At 34.1% G+C, this 21,061-nt stretch overlaps 1 pseudogene; it reads right to left on the bottom strand.

Moving 5' to 3' along the window:
- Positions 1-46: 46 nt before the first annotated feature.
- On the bottom strand, positions 47-19,587 carry LOC143593288 (cysteine-rich receptor-like protein kinase 2; annotated as a pseudogene).
- Between the last annotated feature and the right edge of the window lie 1,474 nt (positions 19,588-21,061).

Genomic DNA, 21,061 nt, shown 5'->3' with positions numbered 1-21,061 from the left:
TGGATTGCATGATAGTGAATAGTGTTCACAGATTAGTAGTATAGTATATACACATTGGATGATTCATTTGTCAAATAAATTAATTTACTGTTTGCTTTAAACAACTGAATAAAGTAGCATACAAATCTTAATGAACATGCAAAACACATTTCCAAACCTTTGCTGCATAACAGTGCCGTTAAAATTTATCAAGATCCTATAAGAATCCTCCGATTGTGATCAGTGAAATTAGGTCTGGTTAGCTGTCTTTGCCCAAGTGAGGGATCATTTGGAAGCATCAAAATTACTTCAGACATGGTCGGTCTTTCTGAAACTTGAGACTGGGTGCACAACAAAGCAATTTCAATGATCTTGATCACATGATTTACTTCGTCTGGATTGACATCCAATGTTTCATCAAGTAGCTTCACAGATTTTTTATTTTCGTACAACGTCCATGCCTGTCATCGAGTGTAGCAAAACATTTAAGAGCACAAAATAATTCTCCAAAAATGGGAATGTAAGAATCATCTAGCTAGTAAGTTCTGATGTTTATTCTAGTTAATATTTTTTATGTATGTTAATGTTATAAAAATGAGACAAAAGGTATAAATTTGCATCTCCAATGTTCGAGGAGGCAATCAGTTGATGCTCCATCAAAGTTCCGGTAAGTACACTTTTTGCCACTAATAATTTCAAGGACCACGATACCAAAACTAAAAGTGTCAACCTTATCTGATAAAATGCCATACAATACATATTCCGGTGCAGTGTATCCCCTGGTATTATAATAACAGAATGTGATTAGATGTACGTAATTTGAGGAATGATAGGATCATATATATATATATATTGCAAATCAAACTTACAATGTCCCAGCAAACTTGGTGATAACATGACTTTGATCCTCATGCTGGAACCTTGCCAATCCAAAATCAGCTATTTTGGGTTGAAAATTATCATCAAGAAGAATGTTGCTTGATTTTATGTGTCTATGAACAATTCTGACATGGAATTCCTTGTGTAGATGAACGAGACCCTTAGCTATCCCTAAGATAATGTCATATCGTCTTTTCCAGTTTAGGATGCCTCTTCTTTCACCTATAATGAATATAAGCGTATATATAGAAATTGTTTGGAAATTAAGATTTTCGTACGAATCTACACTAAATTGCCAAAAGTAGCATACCCCAAAGGAACCTGTCAAGACTTCCATTTGACATGTACTCCAATACAAGTAGATTGTCTCCTTCACTGCACCATCCTAGAAGTCGGAGAAGATTTCGATGACGAATGTGACTTATAAGTAAGATTTCATTCTCAAATCCTACTTTTGCTCTTGCGTATCCACCTTTGAGCCTCTTCACTGCCACAACTTTCTTGTCATCAAGAATTGCCTATTAAATCATTAAAAAACCAAGTAGTCATAAGACTCATTCTACTTTCAAAACAGTTACTTAAATTCATGTCTTTTTAAAGAGCGATTAACAAGATCTGTCACACAAAGGTAGCTCCTTTTTTATTGTTACTCTGATTTTTAATAAAGCATATTTTTCATCATTCATACATATAGATTATTAGACTCGAATATGTAGAGGGTCGGAATATGTGTAGTTAAGGGATATGAATAGCCTCTAGAGTTTCATGATTTTGTTATCTATATATATCCATGTAACTCTCATATTAAGATATACTAAAACATCTACAATTGCTAAGCATTAACTTGGTATCAGAGCCAATCTCTGAAACCCTAAATCTGCAGCCACCATCTCACAACCGATCTCAATGGCTCTTCTTTAATCCTTTTCTGATGCTGCCAAAACCACTCATAAGTTTTCATTCAAACTTACTCCCACAAATTATGGCTACTGGAAAGCCATTCTACAACCCTTTTTGGTTACAAACAATTTGTATGGGTATGTGGATGGTTCCATCCCTTGTCCATCAGCAATCATCCAAACAGCGCAACATCAGACACCGAACCTGCACCCAAGCCACAAGATAATCCTAACCATACAATCTCGCTCTCCAATGATGCACATGTTCGGATGCTTCTCCTGTCAACCATATCAGAATGAGGGTCATGTTCAACACACCACCAAATCACGTGACCTTTGGTTAGCCCTTGAACGAGCATATGCTCCAAACACTATATCACGTGAGTTTACTCTCAAACAACAGTTATTGAAAATTGCAATGAGAAGTGATGAATCACCATCGGCTTATCTAGAACGAGCACAAGATGATGCTGATGCTCTGGCTAATATCGGGGGAACCTTTCAAAGATAAAGATCTAGTTATGTTGGTTATGGCCTACGAGATGAATATAATGGTCTTAAAAGTAACATAGTCACTCAACAATTCCCTCCGGCCTTCAATGAATTACATGCATTACTTTCTGATCTTGATTTTTTGGTAAAAAAATCTGAAACCATCCCCCCTACTCAAGTTTTTTCAGCCGTGACCAACCCCATCTCACCCTCTCCTGGCCTTCTCGGTTCTAATCCTAACCCCACCACTCAAGCCCTACAGCAATTTGTGAATCAACTTAGTCTCCAACATGCTCCATCACAATCCCAAGCATATTACACCAACCGGTCTGGTTATAATTGGGGTCGTGGTCAAAACAATCGTCGTGGCAGGGGCTCCTACAAAAATAACTACAATAGCCGCAACCCACCCAACACCACCAACAATCACAACCCTTTCCCATGGGCCTCTACCCAAACTCTTGTCTATGGAACATGTAATCGATGTGGCATTGCCCACATCCCCTCTCAGTGTCCAAACAGGGATCCCGCTACCATTCGGGGACGATCACCATCTGCCAATTACTCTTTACTCTGATGTTCGCTCTCAAGCTTCCACTTCTTGTAGACTGGACACAGGTGCTACTAACCATGTTGCCCCTAATCTTTCCAGCTTTGACTATTCTGAGCCATACCTAGGTGGGGACAATCTTCATGTTGGCGATGGTAAGCCTCTTCCTATTCTTCATATTGGGTCAACCCGTTACTATTCCCCAAACAAAACCCTTTCACTCAAAAATATTCTTCATGTTCCTCAACTTAAACAAAATCTCCTTTCCGCTCAACAATTATGTCTAGATAATAATGTATTCTTTGAATTTCACTCTGATTTCTTTTATGTAAAGGATAAGGTTACCCACACTACCCTCTTCACGGGTCCCAGCAATGATGGTCTCTATACATTTTATCTTCCACGTATACAAGATATTCCCAAAGTTGCTTTCTCCACTGCTCGTGCTGCCTCCAAGACTTGGCATCAAAGACTTGGGCACCCCATCATCAACTTTTAAATTCTATGTTTTCAAAGTATTGTTTACCTGTTTCTGATAAACCTTCTAGTTTTGTTTGTGACTCTTGTTCTGTGGGAAAATCTAGCAAACTATCTTTACCTTTATCTGATTATCATAGTTCACATGTTTTGGATTTAGTTGTTTGTGATGTATGGGACCTGCATCTGTTTCCTCATATGATGGTCACAATTATTTTTTGTTATGTGTGGATCATTATTCCAAATTTATGTGGTTTTTTCCGTTAAAACTTAAATCTGATATATTTGCTACTTTTAAGCAATTCATTACAATGGATGAACGCCAATTGAAAACAACACTCAAATCTGTTCAGATTGGGGAGGCGAGTTTCGCAAATTATCTCCTTTCTTTTTGGAACGTGGTATCATACATAGACTCTCCTGTCCACACACAAGCGAACAAAATGGCATTGTTGAGCGGCGACATCGTCATGTTGTTGAAATTGGACTTACTTTACTTGCCCAGCTCACGTTCCACAACAATTTTGGGACTTTGCTTTTGGCACCGCAGTATATCTAATTAATCAGATGCCCTCCCGTTCCAACTCACATATGTCTCCGTTTGAACATCTTTTTGGACACAAACCCGATTACTCCTTTCTTCGGGTCTTCGGGTTCCGATGCTATCCACACCTCCGAGCATACAATCCTCACAAACTGGATTTTTGGTCCATCTCGTGCGTGTTCCTCGGCTACAGCACCTTGCATCATGGGTACATGTGCTTTGATCCTCAAGCAGATCGCATGTATGTAGCTCGTCATGTTCGATTCCATGAACATGTTTTCCCGTTTCAGCCATCACCCATTTCCTCACAACCGAATCCTACACCAACATCACCTTACTACTCCTCCTATCCAGTCCCGAGGTCAATGCCTTCAGCCCCACCCAACTTCTCATCGACGCACATCTACACCAACATCACCTTACTACTCCTCCTATCACTCCGTCGACCCAGTCACCTAATAACACAACTTCTCCATCTCCAAACCTGGCCCAACCCTCTTCCGCTCCAATATTTTCACCAGCATCTACTGTTTCTTCGGAACACTCTCCTTTCCCTTCTCCAACTTCGACTCAACTGTCCTCACCCATTCCTGCTCCTCCGCCACCACCGCCCCCTCGCACACATCCATCAAATCTACGACCTAACCAAAAAAAACCGACCGATACAATCCCTCTACTCATAATACTTATATATCACCATATACCGAACCCGTTTCCTTTAACATTGCCAACAAAGATCCCCGCTGGCACAAAGCTATGGCTGATAAGTATTCAGCTCTTATTCGGAATGGCACATGGTCTTTAGTACCGTGTCATCCTAATACTAATGTTGTGGACTGCAAATGGGTGTATAAAATGAAACAGGACCAAACTGGGGCTTTCACGCGTTACAATGCCGTTTGGTTGCTAAGGGTTTTCGTCAACAACCAGGTGTGGATTATCATGATACATTTAGCCCCGTTGTCAAAGTTACTACAATTCGTACCGTCTTGTCTATCGCTGTTACAAGAGGATGGCCTCTACGACAGTTGGATGTGCAAAATGCATTCTTACATGGGGATCTCAAAGAGATTGTTTACTTACAACAACCGCCCAGTTTTGTTAACCCTGACAAATCAGACTACGTGTGTCTTCTTCATAAGTCTCTCTATGGACTTAAACAGGCTCCCCGGGCGTGGTTTCATTGCCTATCTTCAGCTTTATATAGTCTTGGTTTTTGAGGATCCAAAACTGATCCTTCCTTGTTTATTTACTCGTCAAGAAAAATCTTGTTATGCATGTTGGTTTATGTGGATGACATTATCCTCACAGGCAATGATTCTGCTGCTATTGACAACGTGGTTCGTCGTTTAAGTACCACTTTTGCCCTTCAGGATATGGGAAAACTGTCTTACTTTTTGGGCATTGAGATCGTACATCGCAACAAAGACATTATCTTGTCTCAGAAAAAATATATTTTGGATTTGCTTCATCGGGCTGGACTCTCTTATGTTAAGCCGGTTCCGTCCCCCATGACCTCATCTACTAATCTATCACTTGGTGACAGTTCCCCCTATGACAAACCGGTTCACTATAGACAAATGGTTGGGGCACTACAGTATGTTACATTGTCTCGACCCGATCTCGCCTTTGCTGTTAACAAAGTGTGCCAGTTCATGCACTCTCCTACTGTCAATCATTGGTCAGCGGTTAAACGCATATTATGGTATCTTCAGGGCACAATTGATTTAGGTCTTTTGTTACATCATGATTCGGGTCCCTTACTTCATGCTTATGCTGGCGCGTCTCTCACTGCTTTCTCTGATGCTGACTGGGCTGGTTGCCTAGATGACCGTCTGCTATCTATTTTGGGTAAAAATCTTATTTCTTGGGATGCACGTAAACAGAAGACTATCTCTCGTTCATCCATGGAATCGGAATACAAGGCTCTGGCAGACTCGGTTGCTGAACTAACTTGGCTCGAGACGCTTTTACGCGAATTGTGTTATCCTGTTAAAACAGCTCCTACATTGTGGTGTGATAACTTTAGAGCTACTTACTTGTCCGCAAATCCGGTTTTTCATGCTAGAACAAAACACGTTGAAGTTGATTTTCATTTTGTTCGAGAAAAGGTGGCTCAACGAAAACCGGCAGTCCAATTCATCTCTACACAAGATCAGATTGCTGATGTCTTTACTAAGGCTTTAGCTTTACAACGGTTCCTATCTTTAAGATCCAAGCTACAGGTTGAATCTCGGCCTTAGCTTGCAGGGGAGTATTAGACTCGAATTTGTAGAGGCTCGGGATATGTGCAGTCAAGGGATATGAATAAACTCTAGAGTTTCATGATTATGTTATCTATATATATCCATGTAACTCTCATATTAAGATATACAAAAACATCTACAATTGCTAAGTATTAACTTAGATTTATCTTATTACCTTAAATACCTCACCAAAACCACCTTTCCCTATAATATTCTCTACGCAAAAATTGTTGGTTGCCTCATGCAGTTGTTTATAACTGTAATTAACTATCCCCTTAAGCTCCGCAGGTGCATCTAAGGTCACACCGCGTTCACCTTGTTGGCCTCTACTGGTCTTTTTCCATATGCAACTCCATACAAAAAATGTGCATGCAAGTAACAAAATGCATACACCTCCGACAATGAAAACGATTATGTGTCTCTTCTTTCTTGAATCTAATTTAAAGGATAGATATGCGATATATTAATCAACATAACTGAATCTGCCATCTCTAATTACAAAGAAAAGATGAAAAAATATCATTTCTAGAAAATAAGAAGTCTCACCATCCCAAAGGAGAGTTGTAATATCAGTTTGCTGGTTCTGTCCAAAAAATGGAGTCCTGTCATACCTCATAAAGCATCTGTTTTCGATTGTCCGCCCAGAAGTAGTAGGAAGACAATCATATATATATGTGGATGCCAACTTTAAGCATTCTAAACAAACACTCTGGCTTACATTTAGATTACATTCGGCAATGACCACATCAACATTAATAGTATGGGTTCCAAGTATTAAATCTTATGGGGTCCTCAAAAAATTTAATATACCGCTTCTAATAAATTTTTAAAAAACATTGGTGTCCCGGGACCCCGATCCACACTATGTGGGTCCGCCCCTGGCAACAACCTTCCTTGTAGAAGCTGCATAGAAGTTCGTTGTTCTTGGTGCGGCAATTTGAAGATCTAACAGTAAACTTTCTGCTGCTTTTCTAAACGCTATTGGTTGAGGTGATGTCAAATTATCACATAATACCACAGTTTCAAAAGGATAAGCCTCGACATAGAAGTTATAGAAATCATACCTACATAAACAAACCACGCTAGTTAGATTGGACATTGCATTTTGAAACATCTTCTTAGTCTAGTGCGATTTTTTTTATCAACCCATATTCGACTTATGATCAAATAGTGCATACGCTTAATTTCTCAGTCCGCATTATAATTCCTCAGTCTGCATTTCACTAACTACAGTCAAATAATATTAATATACAATTTTTTTTAAAGTTGGTTGTTAAGAGTTCTTTCTAGTATGTATGTATGTATGTATATTAGGGGTCAGCAGAAAACCGAATTAATTAACCGAATCGAAACTGAATAACCGAAAAAAACGAACCGAAGCATTAACCGACGGTTAATTTTTTAGTATTTCGGAAAACCGATTTTTGGGTTTAGGTTCGGTTATCCATTTTAAAAATACCGTAAAAAAACCGAACCGATTAATCGAACTTATGTTTTCTACGTGTTTTCTTTAAGATATTATGACGGGAAATAAAACACCAAAAGAATCTATCATTGATGGTGATGAAGATTATGAAGAAGATTGGGTCTAAACATTGAGGATGAATAAGATAATTAATGAAGATTCGGCCCAAACTTTTAGTGTTTTTTTGGATTAAAAACTTTGAAGAATTTTAAACTCTACTACTCAAACAACTTTGTATTTGTTTGGTTCTACGTAACACGTGCCTATTTTTGTATTTTGAAATCAATATATATGAGGTACTCTATTTTTTTAATTCTTTTTTTTTGTAATGTCTACTCACAATAAAAAAACGAATAACCAAATAACCGAAAACCGATGGTTTTCTAAAATAACCAATAGCTTCGGTTTCGGTTTCGGTTTCACCCGATAACCGAACCAAACCGTACTCACCCATAATGCATGCATGCATGTATGTATGTATGTATGTATGTATGTATGTATGGTGTGTGCGTGTGTTCGTGTGTGCGTGCGCACACGCATGTGTGAAGAACATGTTAAGTATGGTATGCGTGTCTTCGGATACGAATGTGAATGTATGTGTAAGTATAACCTATTACCTATTAAATTAGAACTCACTCAGTGTAGCTGACTTTTAGTATGCGCACGTGTAATTAAGGAGCATGGCGCTTGAGGCAAATAGAGAGTATCCATGAAGCGACTGCAATCGTATGAAAAGGATGATTTTATGTGATGTTACGTTTAGACTTGTCCAAAGTTATGTTTTGTATGACTAAATGACTATTCCGCGTTAAAATTAATTTACTCTAATATTTAGATAATGTTCATGATTAAATCCAACGAAAGTGTTGTCCTGGAATTGGGGCATAACACCAATCTATTTTCATGTTTGGTAAACATATAGAAATGAAATAAATCATTAATTTATGTTGTTCGGTAGACAAAAATAAGACTCGTGAATGAAATACAAATGACAAAAATACTATTTGTGGCATTCGTCAATTTCGGATCATATTTGTATTCGTTTGTGTATTCGTTTATCATGTAAACCGACCCGATTTATATTCCGAACATTTCAAATATATAAAATATTGTATTTTATGTTACTAAATCATTCCCACTTGTTCAATTTGAAAAACCCCTTTTACGGATTCGAAAACGCCTTTAAAACGCTTAAGTTACATCGAAAACGAACTTCTGGGACGCGAAACGAACCACGCAAGACGAGCTGGACCAACCCACCCCACCCCAGACACGCCGCGCTGCGCGGACACGGCAGGAAAGGTCAGTCACGCGGCGCCTTGGGGCTACTGATGTATAAAACTCGTTTTTTGTTGTTATTTATCACATGTTTGACTCTCTTAACCAATCAAAATACTTGGAAATCTCTAAAGCAACCTTATGGATAACCCTAACACATTATCCTTCCTAAAACCAAGCCTCACCACTCATTTGAATCTGCTCATACTCATCAAACACTCTCAACCTAAGTTCTAAGCTCCAATCTACAAGTTCTTGTTTGACTTTCAAGAGTCAAACAAGAGTTTCTTTTGTTTTCTACTAACTCCATATGATTCAAGCTTGTTGTTGTGACATATATATAATATACACCCCTTGTTACCTTTGCTAGTTACTTATCCGGCCCTGGTTGGTTAAGTTTCATGCCTCGTAAGGTAAGACTTCGTGTATACATATATATATATATATATATATATATATATATAGGGGATGGCTCATGCGAGAAGTAATATTGCAACGAGAAGTGCGAGAAGTGAATCTCATCCATTGATTTTGTTTAATCAATGGTTATTACTCAAAATGGCACTCTTGTAATTTTAGTTACACCATTTTAATAAACTTTAATATCAAAAGGCTATATTAGTCATTTTTGTGCACCATCATTTAAAAACAAACGTTTAGATCATAACTAGTCATTTATATCTTCAATTAAATCCACAATTAAATATGTCTTTCAAAAATCATTTAGTAATTTTGGTGTATTATTTTTTTAAAGGTTTACAAAAGTTTCATCCAATCCAATATAGTGTATCTTGTTATTTGCAAGAGTACAAAAGCGAAACCGGAAAAAACGTCATGTATCCCTATGAAGTGTTGGTGCGTCCATATACACATACATGCATGGGTACGTACCTACATCCCTACATACGCACGTACACGCATACATACGCCGGTACCTACCTACCTACGTGCGGACATACCTACGCGCCTATATACGTACATCCGTGTTGCGAACATGCCTACGTACGTACATGCCTATCTATCTACGTACATACGTACATTCATAAAGTGTATGGCGTACGCATCATATGTTGTGTACTACGGGTTCTATTTTTTTATTATTATTATGTTTTTTATTAATGTATAAATTTTTTGTTTTGTGTATAATCTGTTTGATATATGGGACAACAAAGAACATAATCCTTATCAAATTAATTTGATATATTGTGTATTTCCAATTCAATCGACGGAATATTCTTATATCATACACATGCAAATTAAAAAAAAAACTAAGTTAATATAAATTAATATGTAACTCCCCATGAATTATTACATGCCATATATAAAACAAATCATTTTTACCAGTATACCCTTATCTATATATAAACCAAAAATTAAAAGAAAATTTGTGATTTGTCCAATTGACTTCTCGCACTTCTCGCAATAAGAAACTCTTCTGAAATGAACCGAATCCTATATATATATATAACTTGTTTATACATACTAACCATGTCTAACTTCTAACTTCTGCTCATAGTTTGTTTGTCATATTTACAAGTTCCATGGCTAAGGGTTCTAAGAGTCTAGCCTCGGTTTAACCGTAAATAGCTATAGACCGTAAACCGAACTTTGTTTACTAGTTTTTGCTAAACAATTGTTTAAACATGCTTTATGTTAGATTTAAGTTTCAAAAATCATTATTATACAAGTTCTTAGACATTGGGCATGTGGAAACCATCTATGAACTTATTGTGAGATGGAAACCAAACCAAACCGAACTTTCATTTAAAGACTTTATTGTTAACTTTTTGGATGTAAAACTTAAATTTCTTCATTTATAAATTATTATACAAGTTCTTTGATATTTGGGCATGTGGAAACCATCTATAAACTTATTGTGAGATGAAAACTGAACTAAATCGATTTTCACTCGCTTAAGACACACAGGTGTGTGTTTAGCTATCAAGACTTGTATAAATCTTTAAAAATACTTTATAAACTGATTTTTTAATTATCTTCTTAAGTACTTGGAAATGATGGATCCAACTTGATCTCATAACAAAGTTTGGACCGACAAAACCGAACACTTGCTTAACGGACGTTGTTAGTTCTAAAACAATAGAACTACATACTTGGTTCATTCTTATTAAATTTTATTGAGTTATCTCATAACATCTATTATTTTGGAAAGTTGACTTTGGGTTTGACCAATTATCAAGACCCGAACCAACAACCCGAACACTCGTTAAAAACCCGTTTTAGTATCTATATTCCAAAGGGACTTGCATTCTTGCATTTTTACCCACCTTATTACTTAACATAGGTTGAGTAAATATTAAGGTTAGATACTTTAACCCGGTTTCGAGCAAAGTTACATTTATAAAGGGTTAGTATTATAATTTCTTAAATATTAACATTTTTAAACCTTAAACTTTAAATGGTTTGCATTTATTATCATTTATTTTATTTAAGGACTTCCTAGATAACCATTATAATTCAAGACTTCTTTTAATCTAGACCTTGCTCGTTAAACCTCATCCTTCCGGTTACTCGTCATTCTTACCGAATCAAGTTTGTTACTTGAATGTGAGTACTTTCATCCCCCCTTTTCTATCTTTCGTTTTGGGGGTGATATTGCATACTTATTCAATCTAAATGTTTTATACTTGAATCGTAAACCACAAGTTTTTATTGTATATTTTACTTTAATAAATGCTCGATTTGGTGTTCTATGCTTACATGCTCATGTGCTTATATGTTTACCGCTTTTGGTTGGTTGATCTATTAAATCCTAGTCTATTTGGCATCCCCTTATAGCAAGGTATCGCTAATCTATTCTTATTAACGATAACTATAAATCCTAGTCTATTTGGCAACCCCTTATAGCAATGTGTCGTTAATGTATTCTTATTAATGGTAACTATTAAATCCTAGACTATTTAGCATCCCTTTATAGCAAGGTGTCGCCAATGTGTTAGCGATCTCATATTATCCAAATTATTGCTATTACTTATTGTTTCGTATACAAGATTGTGACATTTTTATATACATATTTGTTCAAAACTATGAAATTACTCACCAACCTTTATGCAATGTTACAGGTTTGACTATAGTTGACTCGAGGACGTGGAGAAAACGTTATCAAGACTATTAGGATATTAGTAAAACGAACAATATATTTGTTTACTTGTATTCAATTTGTTTATATGAACACGATGCGTTGTTTATTGATTTATGAAATAAATGAGTTGATTAAATATTATCACTTTAATAGTGTCTTGTGTATTTGTCCAATCACGTTGCACCCCGGCATGTCCCGCCGCATTTGGTCGGGGTGTGACACTATTGCCTTAAAAAACTACCAAAATAATAAAAAAAAGGTAATGGCGACGATGGTGGTGAGACGGAGATGGTAGTGGCGACAGTGACAGTGGCGTGATAGTGGTGATAAAGATAGTGTGATGAGGATCACGAGGGTAGTGGTGGTGTTAAAGATGACGACGATGGTTGTGGTGGCAACGGTATTGATGGTGGTCAGGTGGTAGCGGAACCAATGTGGTGGTGGTTAGGTGGTGTGTCGAGAAAGTAGGGTTAAAGAGGGAATGTAATATATACTATATATAAATGAGACCTTTAAAAACTCTCTTGTTGCTCCCTGCATTCTCTCAAGTCACAAGATTGCATTATTTGTAAATTAATGCTTCTCATGATTTTACCCGAATTCACGTGTATGGATCTCACCAAACCCAGATATTCTTAAACGGATTATAATATCTCATTAAATTAAAAATTAATCTCACCAAATATTTGATATGAAAATCCTATAAATTATGGATATACTAAAAATCTATATCTGATTTCTTTAAAAAAAAGATATATATTATTTATAATTAAAAAAATTATAGTAAAAAAAATAAGCGGGTCATTAATCTCACCAAACCCAAATAGCTTTTAAACTGGGTTATAACATTTCATTTATTTTGTGAAACTCTTTCATCATCAAATACTAAGTATATTATTAACTTCTGTACAATAAATAAAATTAAAATCCAAAAAATATATAAATATTATACACGAATAATGTAAAACAACCCACGTAATACGAGAAATAAAAGCCAGTCTGTGTGTGTGTGTGTGTATATGGATATATATATATATGTATATGTATATATATATATGATAAGGATCCTAAGAGAACTTTTTAAGAATTGAGAAATCTGAGAACTATTTTTTACCACTAAAAAAACCTCTAAAAAAATATTTTAAAAAATTATAAATAAAAAAAGACAAAAAAATTTAAAATTTTAAAAACCAAAATTCTTATATTTCATTCCGGTTTTTAAAAAAACCTTCGTATCTTACACATATGTATGATTTCATTTAAAAAAACATGTATGTACATATATGTACATATTATACATATATGTATAATTTAGCTAAACGAGACGTGTTTTTGAAACCGGAATGATAAATAAGAATTTTGATTTTTTTACTTTTTTTATATTTGTGTTTTTTTTATTTTTGGGTTTTTGTTGGCCAAAATGGTTCTCAAAGTTCTCAATTTCAAAATAGTTCTCACATGATCCAAATCCTTTATATATGTGTGTGGGGGGGGATGGTTCATGAGAGAAATGAAATTACAGCGAGAAATGCGAGAAATTGATCTGGACCATTGATTGTGTGTAATCAACGGTGTAAAATAGAAATAGCAATTTTGTAATTATTTAAGCATTGTTATAACATCTTTATAAGTAAATATAAGTAAAAGGGTAAATTTGTTAATTATGTGCATGTTTAATTTAATGCATTTCCCATTTACAAGGAAATAATCTATCTCGATCTCTTCTAATCATCCCCATTCACATTTAATGCATCTCTCAATTAGTTTTCCCTTTCAAACGTTTTTTTTTTTATTTCAGAAACTTATTATCTTTAGACAAGAATATTATTTCATTTACTCTTACATTTCGAGAAATATATATTTTGTGAATAATTCTACACTTAAATAAATTGCCTACACTACAATGATTACCCATTTATTCTAGGCATATTTTACATTCACATACATAACTTACATAAGAACATTCTCATCCCGTTCTCTATTCTTATATCCATATATATCATATAATTACACTAAAAAATACTGTATTTCTCTCTCCTGTTTAATTAAATAATATTTTTTATACCTTTTTCATTACAGTTTTATCTCTCCACCCTATAATTTACAAAAAAATCACTACATTTTTCCCAAATTTACAAAAATCACTACATTTTCTCTCTCCACCCTATAATTTACGCTCACAACCACACCCTATAATTTACAAACCCTCCTCACATAATTTTAGGGGATGGGTTAGGAATGCTCTAACTTAGTCAGTGTCTACACTAAATAAAATTTTTTAGTGTAGGTTAAAAAAAACAGATGATATCTTATCTGTGTAGGGGATATATTAGTGGTGTAGGTTAATTTGTTTATGTGTTGTGTATAAAACTTATGAGTTGTGTATGATACAATTAGTGTATTGTGTATGGTATAATATGTTTATTATGTTGTGTATGCTAAGCATGGTGTAAGAAATGGTTTATGATTTAGTTATTGTCATGTTGTGTAAGGAACTTAATTACTGTGTATGAATGTAGTTATATTTGTATTTTGTGTAGGATTTTCTGTTTTGTTGTGTAGGATATATGTTTGCTATCTTTGTATGTACTATTTGTTATGTATGTAGCTATTGTGTTTTATTTTATGTGGGACTTCATGTTTATGGGTAAGCTATTTTAATATCATATTTTTTTATAAGATTTAATTTTGATTACATATGTAGTGATCATGTATTTTTCTGTAGGATACCATGATTTTTTTGTAAGAAAATTGTTTGTTGTTCACGATTTCAAAACTTTTATGGTATTTTAAAAAACTAAATTCTAAAATGTTGCACCGTATAGTTTTACAAATTATAATTGAATACAACAAATGCGTATATGTTGTGAATAATAATGAAAAGTTGGAAGGTATTAACGGCACAAAAATCTATGTATAGGCTTAATTTTTGTTTATTATTACCATTTAATCAAAATAACAAAATTGAATATGGCCTTTATTTTAATTTATAAAAATATATTTTGACATCCTTAAAATAAAAAAACATCAAGCTTTTTCTAGAAATTTGGAAAAAAAAAATTAGGTTCATAACAAACAAAGTCAGGATATTAACGATGAAAAGAAAACAAACTAAATTAACAAATATGATTTGTAACTTTCTATTATGATTATTAGTTACCAAAATAAATAAATCTATATAATTTACTACTATACCCTTATTTTAAAATAAATTTAAAAATAAAAAGAAAATTTATGATTGGCTAAAATAATTTCTCGCACTTCTCGCATTAAAATTACTTCTCTACTGAACTTAAGCATATATATATATATATATATATATATATATATATATATATATATATATATATTAAGGATAGAATACGAAAATCCTTTATCGTACAATAGATATGCGACATTCTGGAACGTCGATCTTCAATAACCCTAAAATCAGAATTACGCGAGCCGGCCTCCGTCAACCTCTTCTCCTGTTGATTCCGTCCACCTTCACCATCGCCGTTCAACGATTCCGTCCACCATCCACCGTCACGACCATCGTCTACCGTCGTGACCACCATCTTCTTCAGACACAATCATCAATCGTTGCTCACAGGTCAGTTGTCAAATTGAGCAATTGAAATTGAAATTATTGAACCTAGTTGATCAATTAACCTTGAAATCGATCCAACTAATCATCAATTTGAAGCTTCAATCGATCAATTTTGATACGTTTAAAGGTTTAACCTTTGAACGTTTAAAGGTTGTGAATTTGTTGAACGTATTAGTGTTTTTAACATTGAACGTTTAAAGTTTTGCGAATTTTGCTTGAACGTTTTAGTGGAACGTATTTCGCGTACGTAATGTACGTTAACTCACCCCTATATATATATATATATATATATATATAAAAGAGTTCAAATAAAAAACAATTATTTTGTGAGAAGTGTGAGAAGGCTTTAAAATCAAACACACCACTAAAATAGGACACTATACCATGTAAATAGGAAACTATACAGTATTTAGAAACTACTAATCTCAACCACTAGATCCTAGATCTAAGGGTCGATATCTATTCTTATGTTTCTCACAAAATTATTGTTTTTTACGTTAACCCTACCATATATATATATACTATTTTAGAGTTCTTAAATGATACCAACCCTATATATATATATATATGATAAGTATCATTACAGAACTGTTAAATTGTTTAAGAACTTGAAGGAACCTTGAAAACAAACTTTTTTTATAAAATTTTTTGTATGTTAATGTTATTTGAGTCTAGTATTATCATTTTTATATCTATATTTACGATTACAATTTTGAAAATTAGTTTTTTTTTACATATCTATGTTTTGTTTTATACCTATGTATATTTGTGGTATAGAAATTTTACACGTATGTAAACTTGTGATTAATATATATAATCAAATTTTCTTATATAAAATATGATAAAACTACTCTAAAATAATGTTAATGTATAAAAAAAATTAAAAATGTTTGATTGTGTAGAGTTCCTAAGAGTTCTTAACTTTTTTAGAGATCTTAAATGATACCAAACATATATATATATATATATGAGAGTGTTCAAATGAAAACCACTCCATAACTTAAAAATTTTGGAAACCACTATTAACCAATCATAAAATTTTATTCTTTTTCCTTTTGTTTATTTATAAAGGGCTAAAAGTAAATTGTCACCTAAAAATTTTTGGAATGGTTAAGTATCTATCTGGATTTTAAATTTAGTCACCAATTTGATCTCTTTAAGAATATCATAACAGTTCGACGACAATGAACGCAAACTTTGTGTAAGCAACATATCAGAAAATGTTCTGTAAAGAGATTCTAAAAAGAAAAAAGTAGATAATTGTAATAAGTTTCAAATGATTTGGTATGGGTTTAAGGGTTGTCGATGAGTCGATCAAGGTTTGTATTTAGCTTTAAAATCACATTTTTTTTCTTGGAAAAAAAAAGAAAATTTTGAGTTCCGTACACAATGGCACACATGCTCTATCTCACATCTTTTCACGAAACCTGTTTAATTGGTTGTGAATTTTTTGATTTTATTGGGTTAATAATTTTGGGATTCTTATTTTAATTTGCAGAAAAATAAACCATGGGATGATTACGTGGTTAGATGAATTAGCGACGCTTTTATATGTACTGTTTTGTATAGCATATGAAGAAAGTCAAACAGTATACATATATGTATCGATGTAGGATACATATGTGTTTGAATAATATCTACCAACTAACGACTAACAAGTATTAATTCTTGGATCATGAAGAACATGAGCAACCTATAATAGAATACATATATGTATCCTAGTAGTCACTACTAGAAAAAGAGATGTTTTTCTACAACCGAATTGTAGGAAATTTGTTAAAAAAATTCAGTTTCTAACAAAAAAGTTGTTGGAAAAACACATGCTTGAAAATCGTTTTCAACCGTTTTCCAACAAATTTTCTTACAAATTTGCTACAAAAACATGTGGTTGTAAACTTCCTACAACTTTCCTACAAAAACTATTCATAATGTATATTAGATAATATTGTAGCAAAGTTTGAGCTTATTTTTTTGTTGGAAATATGTTGGAACTATTTGTTGTAGGAATTTTGTAGGAAATTTTTGTGAGAAAATGACTTGTTTTCTAGTAGTGAGTATATACCCAACAACTAAAGTTTTCTTTTTCTTGCTCCAATTATTTAAAAACATATCTTAATAAAGTAAATATATGTATGAATGTATCCTTGTAAAATACATATATGTACCAGAGTTAGATACATATGTGTAACATTAAAACTCGAGTAACCTCAATGAATTTTTGGGTTACGTATAACTGTGTAAGAGAACTAGTTTATTTAATTTTTATTCTATGTTACTTATATTTTTGTCTTTATTAACGGGTTGTTAATCTTCAAATTGAGAGAGAGAGAAGAATGAATGTAGGAATTTGTTAGAGCATCTACAATGGGATGCATACCCCGAGGTCCGATCCTATGTGGCAACTGACGGACGTGGAGGGAGCCGGACTCCAACGTTGTGGAGAATTGAAGATTGTTGCAGGTCCGGCGTTGCAAACCTGCAACGGACTTGAAGCGTGGGTCCCTCCTTCTCTCTCATACAGACGTGCTGGTGGACCATAACATCTTCATCCTCTCCGATTTCCATTCCTTTGAAGAAACACCATTAGAGCCATTTCATTTTCTTCACTGTGATTTAATTTATGGGTAGATCGATTTATGTTCGATGGCAACGATTTGAATCGATCTATTTAGAATATCCGGCGAGGGGTTTGAATCAATAAATTTGGATCGAGGGGTTTTCAGATCTAACATGAAAATTAAAAAGGTAAAGAAGGGAAGGAAGTGGTGACGGTTTGTTTGTAACTTTGTATGTGATTCAATATAAAATTAAAATATTATTATTTAATTAATATAAAAGATAATATATTATAAAAGTATTTTTATCTGATTAAATATAAAGTGGTAGGTGATGATGTGTTGGTTTCTGAAGCTTTGCTATTGTGGAAGCAAGTGTGAGTTTTTAAAAAAAAGTTTGAAATCTAATGTGGCGTTGATGTGATGATTTTTTGATGTTTGTTGTTGTAGATGCTCTTAATTATAAATGGTGGTTTCCAGATTCATTATTTTTTCCCGCTTTATCCTTTTTGCCTTATTAAAAACACACAATCTTTTATTTAACTACTAAAATGCCATTTTTAATATCCACTAAGTAAGATCATTGATCAAGATGAATTTTATTAGTTTTCAAGAAAATCTTAGTTCTCAATTGAACCATCACCTTTATACATATGAAAAGGCAGTGCAAAGGATTGATTTTGAATTTATGATGTATTTAGAGGGAATGAGACTGAATGTAGCTGTTGATTTCATAAAATTGACCAATCAAACGCTTATTTTTTTATTCATTCAGGATGATTTATTTAATTTCGTATGTCATTGTTACGTAATAAATGTTACCTAACTATTTTTAAAGTAATATACAAAATGTTGTCCGGGTATCCTACTGTCCTATTATATGTTTTGAATTACTAAATTTAAATATATGTACCTCACATCGCAGTCGGTGTAAATAGCAAGAGCGCGATCGCCAAGCTCAAGCTCACATACTTTTAGCTGATTAACGGCATAGTCGAAACAATCCAGACAATCTGCAATCGAAAGATATCCCCTGCACTGAGCACGGCCCCACAATGGCACATTATTGAGCAAAGCATGTGCCACGGCGTAACCACTGGTGGTTAACTGCCGACGGAGGCTAGAGAGGGTGATGTTAATGTTGGTCAAGAAATACTCGCGCATGCCAGGTGGATATGGGTACCAATCACAATAATAACTCATCAGAGTGCTATTTCTATCAGTAGGCTGTGATGTCACTTGCTCAGCCGTGCTTATGAGCAACACCACCACCACTATCAGACCGACCAACCGCCTGTTCTCCACTTGTTTCATATTTTACTTTGGGATCTTTGTCTTTCAGTTTACCACTATAATTTGATAATTAAGTTTATGTACAGTAACAGGAAGAGACGTGTTTAATAATTTTAGGACTTGACTAAGTCATTGAGAGGAAATTCCACCGGTCAATTAATGCTTGATAAAATTACATGAAAAGCAACAACTCACACACATTATTGATTTTAAAAGTCTTTGCACAGCATGATGGAGCCCTGGGCCATCAAGCCTCATCACAGCCGTTGATGAGTCATTCCCCTTGTGAGATATTGACAAAATTGTGGACATTTTTAAGTAGATATTTGTAGAAGTTCCGTCTTTAAAAGAATCTAGTTACTACAACCGCGTGCGTTGTGGCACAATACAAAGGTTTTTACATGACTCAAAATTACAAAGGTATTCATTGTAAGGCTAACATAAATGTTAGGTTTGCGTGTGTATTTAGTTTAAATAGTAATCATTTATCTTGTTGTTCTATACATTGAACGTACTCATGTAATTTTTCGTTGTGCCTATTATTTATACATTCGGGCCTAGGGGTATGTAAACCTTGTCCCTCCATTTTCTCTTTCAACACACACACACTCCCCTACACCTCATCCTACACACACTTAGCAAATCTTGAAGGTCCAAAGCAACGATCCGAGATCCGAGTGTACGAGTTGATTGTTTGTAATTGCGGCCTCATCAAATGATGGCTATGACTGGTTTTTTAAATTTTACCCCCAAATTGGGAATTTACAAGAACCAGTTGTACAACAAGAAGTTTCAGGTATAAATGTTGTCCTGTGTTTGTAATTATCGGGAAAGCTTTGCCCAATAGTAACCAAATTTCCCAACTGTTTCCTCAAAAACACTCGGTTTTTTTATACTTCTAAGTCACTCAACTTTCGTTAGGTATTCCAATCTTATGTAATTATTTTATTATGTATAAATTTTTAACATTGAGGCGAAAGAAACATATATGAACAAAAAAGTTCACTAAACATTAACCAAGTTTCATAATTAATTTTTTTTTACACGGGATTGAAACACCTAATGAAAGTTGAATGACTTTAAAGAGACAAAAAAGAAAAAGAAAAAAAAAACTCTTGATTGACTTTATGAGACACTTAGCTATCCCTAAGATAATGTCATGTCGTCTTTTCCAGTTTAGAATGCCTCTTCTTTCACCTTTGATGAATATATTAACCAAGCATATATATATATAGAAAATGTTTGGAAATTAAGATTTTAGCATACCCCAAAGGAAAGGAAGTTGTAAGCCCAATATTTGTGACTTGCGATATCAAGTTACGAAACTCGTTATATATGTTATGGTCAAGTGAATAATTTAAGCCGATGAGGAAGCCAGACACAAAACAAGAGCTTCGGCATGCGTTTAGCTTCAACGAGAGATTTTTTACTTTATTTGTATTAGTTAGACTATAAATAGGGACTTGTTGTCTTTGTTTGTGTGTGTGTTTTTATGGTGTAAACAGCCACCCAATGGGAGCTCACCTTGGGTGGGATCGGTTAGATTAATGCTATGAATCTTTTATTATTACCGATTACGGAGTCGTTCAATATTATCTTTATATTATTTGTTCGATCGTTTGTTTGTACTGCACCCGTCTCGAAATATGTATCAAGTGCAAAATCCGTTCGAGTGGTCGTTTTGGGACCTACAAAACCTGTGAAGACTTCCATTT

This window comes from Bidens hawaiensis, unplaced genomic scaffold, assembly GCF_021521415.1.
Source record: "Bidens hawaiensis isolate Kalapana, Puna unplaced genomic scaffold, B.hawaiensis_p1.1 tig00001685_1, whole genome shotgun sequence".
Lineage (NCBI taxonomy): Eukaryota > Viridiplantae > Streptophyta > Magnoliopsida > Asterales > Asteraceae > Bidens > Bidens hawaiensis.
Note: the sequence above shows the minus strand (reverse complement) of the source record. Positions and strands in the feature narration are given on the sequence as shown.